Genomic DNA, 9,926 nt, shown 5'->3' with positions numbered 1-9,926 from the left:
ACAACAAACACATCATCCGACATGCGAACAACATAGTGAAGGACACTTTCCACCCCTCACGTGTGCTGTTCTCCCTCCTTCCATCTGGCAGACGGTTTCACAGCATCAAAACCATAACGACCAGACACTGCAAGAGCTTCCCCCAAGCAGTCAGAGCCCTCAGCTCACTCCCACCAAAGGACTGATACACACCTTTACAAACCTTACAAAAGACTCAAAAACAACAAAAACTTTTACAAATCCACTACAAACTGGACCTGAGAACAAAATGCTTACTTGCACACTCAGTCACATAGTTACTGAGCACACATCTAAACTATACTATATTTGCACATTTTGCATCTTGCACATGTCTTCGTCCTCACTCGTCTACAATATCCTGGTAATGACTTGAACCTGGTATTCAATACCTACTGCACAATCCCCTTTGTATAGTCTCTGTCCGGTCTTTGTTTATTGTACAGTTAGTATTGTATAGTTATCATTATAGTACTGTATAGTACGGTATAGTTAGTAATTAGTACCTTTTTAGCCCTTAATTCTACTGAAATTTAGCATGTTAATTATTTGTAATTCCTAGTTTTATATATCTCTTGGAGATATATCTTTTATACACTTATAAATATAAACAGCATTTCGGTACGCTGTATACTGTGTATACTGCTGTCTTGACAATAAAGCTCTTGAATCTTGAATCTTAACTATTGCTGCTTTTGATAGAAACACTAGTCAGTCAAATGAACTGCTCTTATTTTATAAAGGTCTAAAAACCAGTTGGCAAGCGGCTGGCAACCACTGGTCACTAAAACGTGTATTCCCTGATACTGGCAGCTGCTGTGAAACTAGGTGAGGGTTTGTTTGGTTGGGGGGAGGTTGACCCAATGGTAACTAGTCCTCCTGACACAGGCCAGTCAGAACACCAAAGTTGGCATAAAGGGAGCGGAGCTAAAGCAGCTTGTTTCACACAGACGTCAAACTAAAAGAGTGCAGCAAGGCTCAGAGTAAACTGAATCATACAAAGCTACTGTAGTGGAGTCCAACAACAGAAATAACGAGCTGGAAATGAGTAGGGTAAGTGGCGTATATTATGTTTACCAGCATTAACAGACGCTTCTCTCTCAGCTTGAATAAGCGCACTCATACATAAATAATGCACTCGCTCCTCTCACGCCGCCTCTGTTTCTCTCACCTCCTTGACTTAACAAGTTTACATTAAAAATATCTCCTCCTGCCTGTCACGCTCTCGCCGACATCCTGCATCATCGTGAACGTAATAATCCGGTATTCATCCCGCGCCCCCCGCTGGGAGCCAGAGGAGTGTGAGCTCCACAGAACTGGAGCATGTGGGCGGCTGTGAAATCAGGATTCCCTCAGCACGGAGCAGCTTTTTAGACGCTTTCTGCTGACACAATGAAAAACTCATAATTGAGTTCTGTTCCGTGGTCGCACTGACATGAGCCTCGCTTTCTACTTCTTTACAAGATTAAAAAAGGAGAAAAAAAACACAGAAAAAGGAAAAGACGGCGCACAATCGAGATGATTTCAAATGGTACAAAGTGGCATTTCGGCGCATTCATGAGTCAGATGTGCGACTTTTTCAACATGACATGTATTGCAGTATCAGTCTGACATTAACATTAATACTGATGCCACACCACCTCCTCCACCATCTCTTTGCAAAGCTCCCTTTTCATCTTTTCCTGCTTTTCTCTCAGTGTCAACCCCCTTTTTGCCCCGCTGTGGCAATACTTGCATCACCCACTTATAAGAACTGAAAAGCATCTTGAGTCTTTAAAAGGAGCTGCTCGTTATAAATCCCTCGTACTCTTACCTCAACTTGTGAAATTATTATAATACAAATGGTGCCGCGTTTAAACCCATTATCATTTAAATTACATTTCCTTTTTTGCGGTTTGTTTAATTTGCTGCTGAATGGGCTCAGTTTGCCCACGAGGATTGTTTAAGTTTTCTCTTATTATTTGAAGATTTCATTGTCTTTGCTCAGACACAGAACACCGTGTACTCCTTCTAACATGGTTTTTCAGACTGAATCTGTCCTGGAAAGGCCTCCGAGAGAAGAAGACCGTCCGCTGAACCTGTGCTGCTGCATTTCACACTTCCTCAATGAGTCACATCATGATTGGTCTCACAGAGAATAAGCCAGGTTTCAGGATCGCCTTCACCTGTGGGAGGATGAAGCCACATCTAATGATTGATCCCAAGTGAAGGTTGCAAGATTCAGTTGCCTAGGAAACCCCATAATCTATTTACCGCCCCCTCGCGTGTCAGTCGGTAGCAGTCACTCCAGTCACCCATCTTAAAATTTCAGAAAGGTTTCACTTGGGATCGCTGATATTCATGATCGCCGGTCATTACATTACTGATAATCTCATGGAGAAAACTGGACTTAGCTCCACAGTTCAGCCGAGCTGCCAATACAAAAGATAGCCACCGTACCATCACTCATTAGTTAGAGAAGCCTAGTGTTGAACTGACTTTACCACTTTTGCTGTCACCATCTTGCTTTTTTGAAACCAAACTGTGAAACTAGATGGGCAGTGATGGTCTTAAAGCATCCCGTTGATCCTTTTTGACTGATAGCTGTTATAATTAGGAGGTTATGTTGTGCTGAACACAGCCTGAAACTGGCAGCCGAGACCATAAACTTATCAGGTTTAGTGATGTCACAGAAAGCAGCAGGAAAGGGTTGTTTTGTGAGATCCAAGCACCTTGGGACAACAGTTTTTGTGATTTGGTGCAATTTAAATAAAATGTAACTGAGTTGAATTGAAGAGATCCAGCGACATATATATTTTCTTATGCTGCGTGTGTCTCCCAGAGAACTTTTGGGGGAAGTTTTCTGTGAGATCATCTAATTTATTAAGGGTTGGAAACTCACAGAGGGGAGAAAGACGTGTAGCAGACTGAGAAACACGAAGCTATTAGACTTTGGCTAATAGGTAGAGCAGATTTCACTAAAGTGGATGCCGTTCATGAGTTTCAATATTCGGTTCTGCTCCGTTCTGATCTGCAGGAGACCGAACACCTGCTGCTTTAGCTTTAATGTTGAACGAGAGGTTTTTGTTAATTTGAAATAGCGGTTCATATTTATAAGACTAAAGCGTTTTCTTTTAGAGAAATGATCCCTGTGTTAAGGGTTTATTAAAAAGCCATACCTTTCACCAGGTCCCTGATAAAGATAATGTGCAGGTTTTGATTCTTAGTCCACTAAAATGATGAAATTTAAACATTTACTTATTATTCCATGAATTTCAGAAAGAAAAACTGCTGAAGATTTTATCTGACTTGTTTCACTTGTCACAGCAGCGTGCACCACTGTGAGCGTCTCTTGCCAAGGATGAATGAACATGTTTGGCCTTCTAAACAGTTATAATGCAAAAAGACAAACATTTACCACATGATCACTGCTAAACACAAAAGGAGGACTTCAGTGGGACTAAAATATCTGCAGGGCTTTGTAGCAGTGCTGCTGACACTTTCAGCTGCTCCCTCATTTCCCAACTAGTCGCCACAGTGGATTTGCATGTTTGATTTGGCACAGGTTTGACCCCGGATGCCTTTCCTAAAGGAATACTATCTTGTGACCCCCCTGAGGCTCGGTTTGTGCCTCCTCCCAGTCTTAAAATGGGGATCTTTTACATGTAAGGCAAATGTGTTAACCCCTGCACCATAACACCACAAAAGAGCTCATTATGTTCGATTTCTTCTAGCTGTATCCAAACATATTGACATGTCATAATTACTTTCTGCTGGGTTACAACACATCACAAAAATGCTCCATAGATCTACTAATTAAATTATAAAAGTCACGAGAACTTGTAAGAAAGGAGGGCGATAAAAAACAGCTTAATTTATAAATTCACCATCCAAAACACGCGAGCTGCAATGCGGCATTATTGGAGGTACCGGTGGATACTCCACGGTCAAATCAAAGAACAAAGACTGAGACAGTCCCACACTTTGAAGTCAGACTCGAACGAGGTGATCCGACTCTGCAGACAACCTTGATCATCATTATTTGCCCTCTGACTCATCAGCCTTAATGAGCTGGCCTGTCCACAATGTCTCCACTGAGGGTGTCTGCTGTTCATTAGGGCTCCCCGGTAATTGAAAGGCACGACTCTAAATGAAGATATGATGGAAGCTGTGAAAGATAAAGACGGAATACGTGCAAGCCAAGAGCAGTGATAATGAGGCCGGGGTGTGAAAGCGTCTTTGTGCTCGGCTCTCCTCGGCTTTGATTGGGAGCCACAGAAAATAACCTTGATGATGAACGACACACAGCAATGCCATCATACTCTTGTTTACTATAGCAACGCTTACACCGAGAGACAAAAGCGCAGTCGATGAAATCTGACAAGTTTTTCATTGCATCAAAATGGCCAATTGTGACTTTCATTAGCTGAGTGTCTTTTCAACTGGTTTACCATGAAAATACTTTGGTTAGAGACCAAGTGTGTTTTTATGGTGATGTTTTAATTGTCATTCTTGTGAAAAGGTCAAATACACCTGGAGGATAAAAAGGAGGATAAAAGCTCAAAAAGCTCAAAAAGACAAGATTTTTAAATGAGGCTATGGATTTCCTAAAATAGTCGGTCTTAGCACATACTGTATATGTCTGGGTCTATTTCCAGCACTGGATCCACACACATTCGGTGCTCTAATGAGTGGAAGACTGTCACTGCAAACATGTGCCTCACTGCTATGTTAGAGGATATCACCTATACCAACCTTATTTAAGAATACATCTTTTCACAGTTTTGTTCCAATATTCTGTCTTGAAGTTCAATTCAGCAACTCTGTGTAATTAATAGACTGTATTTAAAAAATGGATGTGGCCACTGTGATATTATATACTAGGTTTAGATCCGGCAGTTTTAAGCGGCAGCGTTTTCCAAGCTACCGCGTTGCTGTTTTGGAGCCAGAGGTGACCATATTTGATCGATCAGGCGCCAACTTATCAGCATAAACCAGCAGGCTGGTTAGCCAGCTGCATCCACATCTGGTGTTGGTGCTAAGTAACAGTGTGAGCCACAAACCTCTTGGATGGGGCGTACCACTCACCAGGCTTTATCAATTGTTCCTTTATGCCAATAAAGTTGCTCTAAATGGCATTGAACAAGGTCAGGATGCAAATAATCCACAGTAAGAGTTATTAAAACAACTGACTCAAAACCCCTCTTTGTACCAGGCTCTAAGCAGGCTTTCTATTGCTCTAAATGTTAACATGGGAGTCAATGTGGACTAACTAACTTCCTGAGCCAGCCTAAAGTGACAACTACAAGGAAATTGCATTTTTTAGTAATTCCATGTTAGCTTAATGTTTCATTTTCTTGGTTAATATTATAGATTTAATCACAGAATGTGGCGACTTTGGTTCAATGAGCCAAAACTGAACAGTTTTTGTTTGTTTTCTTTCAGTTGTAATTTTATTTTTTGCCCTATGCCAAACCTTTTTGAAGTAAACCTCATTCGAAGCATTCAGAGTCGGTGTTCACGTCCATCTGTGTTACGCTGATACTGTCTAATAAGTGACCATTTGTGCGAGATTTATGAGGGGAAATTCGTGGCTTTATTAAGAGTTAGTAAATCATTGACTGAATGACTTGTACTGACGCATCCACATGATTACACAGCAGAGCTTTGCTCACACTGTATAACAAACACGGAGCTATAATTTGAATTAGAAGCATTAAGGCGCCGGCCACTGACAAAAGTTATGTGAACCCCTCTGTGGGAGAAAAACTGCAGTTTGTAAAGTTAACTCTCCGGAAACAGTTTCACGAGGATTCACCTGATAGTTGCTGAGTGTCTTCATGTGTGATGCAGAGAGTTTACTGCTAGTCTAGACTTTCACTGACTAAACAAAAGTCAAACACTGACTCGGATGTGTAACTGAAACGTGACTTACACAAAGGTGACAAAACTACTGAGCTGTAACAGACGTCTGCACAGGTCCCACAGTGGTGCTGCCATAGTAACAGAAATCCAGAGCTGGTGAGCTGCTTTGTGTTTGCTGTTTCACACCCATTGAGACTTTACAAGGTCATGTGGGATTTTTCTTTGAAATTCTTAAGAAATTTGAGCTGTGAGTTACTCCCACTGTGATCACAGGTCAGAGGATTTGATGGCAAACACACCGGTGTGGTCGTTTACCTCTAAATCACGCACAACTGTGGGTTTGGATCTGCAGAATTTTTTTTTCAAGGTGTGTTGCCATACTTTTTATTATTTCATATATAGATACATCTACCTGCGTCAGTATATGTGTGAGTACTCCCTGTGAGCCAAAAGCTCAGACTTCAAACTGCTCTAAAACCTCTGATGCAGTATTTTTCTACTCATGGCTCTGTATGATGTCACTGAGGGGCTAAAATGGCTAATATGGCCATCTCAGGTATACAACTGCCTCTTGAAGCTTAAAGGGAGAGTAAAGGAGCTTAAAACAGCTTCTTACAGACAGAAGTGCTACATTGAGGCCCAGTATGAGATAAATCAGGACTATTTTGAACTGCGTCTCATGCAAAGCTCCTCTAACCAGGTTCACCGATAATAAAAATAGCTGCAAAATAGCTAAATAAGTTCCCTTTAAGTGTTTTATTTCAGACAAAGTGGCTATTAACACTGCAATTAAAAACATCTTATGCATGGGCATGAACTATGCTTGATTGCTTAAAAGTTTCTCGGTGAAGAATTTGATCATAAAGCATATCAAACAATTTCAATCTTTTGTTTCTGAAGCTACTTTCATGCAGGGAGCTGTTTTCTGGGAGTTCTGATAAAGCCGCTCACCTGCACAGCACCAAACAGGAGACAGATAATTAGAGAGTAGCTCATAATGCAGAGGAGAAATTAGCAATTAGCTACAGGATGCATTTCCCTCAACAGTCAACTGAGGTAAAAAAACAAACAAACGAAAGACCTGAACGAAAAATGAATGAAGATGGCCTTAATAATCCCAGCAGGGGACGTGATTAATAGTTCTGACGCTACGTGATGAAAGCATGACACCAAATCAATTAAAAAGACACAAAAGATATTTAAATTAGCAACTTAATGTAATTTTAAGAACATGCTGATCAAATATTTACTGAGTTCAGCTCAAGAAGTCAGTTTAATTCCACTCTTATTAAATTGACTCTTTAAAAACTTCAGATTTTCTGTGAAGTTTGAGTGGGTTATTTTTTTTTTTGCATGTCTTCCTCAAATTGAAATCACGGCTGATTCTTTCAGTAGAAAAAATTCAACATTTTACTGAAAAACATTCTGAGCAGACACGTAGCAAAACTGAATTTCTTTCAATAACGTGGCAGGAATCGGCACTTCTTCAGTAAAGCTCTTTGAAGAAATGAAAATTGCTCAAATTTCCAACAGGTTGGTCTCTAAAAAATATTTTGTCCTTTTTATCACAGCTACTCAACATTGTTAGAAAATCACAAATTCCAAGCAGTGTTTTGTGCTTTTTCTTTGACAGACTTTCGTTACCAGCATTTGTTGACTGGAACTGGAAACACAAAAAATAGAAACATCCTCAGAGTGATGCTGAAAAAAGTAATCAATGGATTTGTTTCTTGTAAATTAGCTTTAAAAGCTCACTAAAAAAGGTTCAGTTGATCCAAAACACCACAGCGAGAGTGCTAACAGAGACTCGAAAGGAGGATTGTCTTCTTTTCCTTCTCTTCAATTTGGACCCTTCAAATCTTGAAGCACTTCACTGTCAAACTACAACCTCACATGTGGTTCCTTGAGTTTCTTAATTGGAGGCAGACGCTTGGATTCAGGAGACAGACGCTGTCTCTAGTTTTAAGAATAGGCTTAAAAACGTTCCTGTTTATAAAGCTTATATTTAGAGCTGGATCAAATGAGAATGAACGACCAACCTGGTTTGATCCGAGCTTTCTAGCTTCCTACTGTCGCCACTCGCAGTCTGAACATTCAGGTTGTCTCTTTACTGTATGATCAAATTTTTATCAACTGAAAAGAAATAAGAAATAAGGAGGAAGTTGGATCTGAAACTAGCCTGCATTAGCCCAGGAGTGTCAAACTACATTGTTGGCCCACTTTGATCTCAAGTGGGTCAGATTGGTGAAATCCCCCCTTCTGAAAAAGAAAGGCAACTTCAAAAATGCTGCAGTGGCAAAGAGAAAAAGTCTGTCAGCACAAATTACAGAAAAGTACTGAGACTGTCCTGTAATTATAAAACAACAAGTTTGTTATAAGTCGCAGAAAATATCCATTTGCTTTTATTGTTGTAAAAAGCTGATAGTGAAAAAACAGGAAACTTTATATTATTTAATTGTTTATCTGTTACTTAATTGCTTTGGTGTAGTAAGAATGGCTGTGGGAGAAGTCTCTATCAGCAGGAAGAATTTATTTCCTCCTTTACTTCTTCCAAAGCCGTCCAGTGGGCCAAATTAGACTCTTCTGGGTCCAATTCTGGCCCCTTGGCCTTATGTTTGACACCCCTGCAGTAGACTATTCTTAGAATAAAATTAGCACTGGCTTCACACAATGGACCGATCTGAGTACGTCCTGTGCCTTTATCCTCAAGCTGAAATGAATCTTTTTGTGCAAACTTGCACTAACCTCTTCTCACAGATAAAGCCAGCCTCCCACTAACATCCCGACTCTTTGCCTTTCCATTCTTTCACTTTTATTTCTCTGCATTTTGCTGAACCTTCGCATTAAAACTTTGATTTCAGCCACATTAACCACTTTCAGCGCATTTACTTTGAACTAAAAGCGAAATCGGCAGCACTTTTCCGAGACCCAGTATCAGGTCACGTCCCTAAAACTGTCTTGCATTTACACTTCATCACTTTCTATCTTTTTGAAACAAGCAATTACAGGAGAAAGATCTAAATATGATCAAGTCAGTCGCACAGCAAAGGCAATCTCTCTCTGGGAGTTAGACTCCGCTGTGCTCATTTACTTTGCAGCTCTTATCGACTTTGCTTTTCCCTCTCTAAGAAGTAGAATTTACATTTAAATGTCATCGCTTATCCTGCCCAAATTGCTGCAGTGAATAGAAGCCACGAGTAAACAGCAACACTATGTCTGGATGGCCTCTTTTTCTTTTTTTTGCAGGGGAAAATAAATGTATGTTTGCCCAGACTTTGATTTAAAAACTGTGTGTGTGCTGCAGTACTTTTCCGTGCGTTTTAGTTGTGAGCCACCTTGATGTGGAAAAAAACCCAGTGAAAAACACTTCATGACCTACGCTCACTACACCCACTCACGCTGCTTTATTTTCAGCTTTAAACACCAAAACACGGCTCAGGGTCCTCTGCCTGTTATTCAGTCAATGAATAAAAGGGACACACGTGGGCATGAGGCACAAAGAGGAGAACTAAACCGGTTCATCAGGGTACAGTCACCTTACAGTAAATGCAGCGGTTTGGGGAGGGTGGATACCTGTAAAGCTGGCTGTTACTTTTAGAGGAACTGAAGACTTGAACCACAGTTTGTGTGATCAGAAGAAAAGTGGAATTAAAAGCTGTTACAATTATAACGTCGGGGCTCTGCTGCACAGGTAGGGTGAAGTTTTAGGTGATTATGAGGGGGCTCAGGGGAAAGCTCAACACAGACACAAGTCAGCTGATATGGTCTGGATATCTGAGCAGGATTCATGCTGGAAGGCTCTAAGGTGAGGAGGCCCAGCAGCAGTTATTCCTCTCAGCTGGGTCTGTATTTCACTAGAAGAGGAGGCTGAAAGGAGGGCGATCTGGGCATCTCTGCTCAGATAATTTTGCTTGGGTTTATGTCAGCTGAAGCCAGTTCTCTAAGACAGGCCTAACAGACCCTGGTGGTGTCAAATCATAAACCCTAAACCAGATGGAAGAGAGGTCAGGGTGAGTCACTACTGGGTGCTGTGGTGTTGTCTTGAAATCTGAGGAAATCTCCAC

The sequence above is a fragment of the Pundamilia nyererei genome, unplaced genomic scaffold, assembly GCF_000239375.1.
Source record: "Pundamilia nyererei isolate P.nyererei 1_Seehausen unplaced genomic scaffold, PunNye1.0 scaffold00103, whole genome shotgun sequence".
NCBI classification, from domain to species: Eukaryota; Metazoa; Chordata; class Actinopteri; order Cichliformes; family Cichlidae; genus Pundamilia; species Pundamilia nyererei.
Note: the sequence above shows the minus strand (reverse complement) of the source record.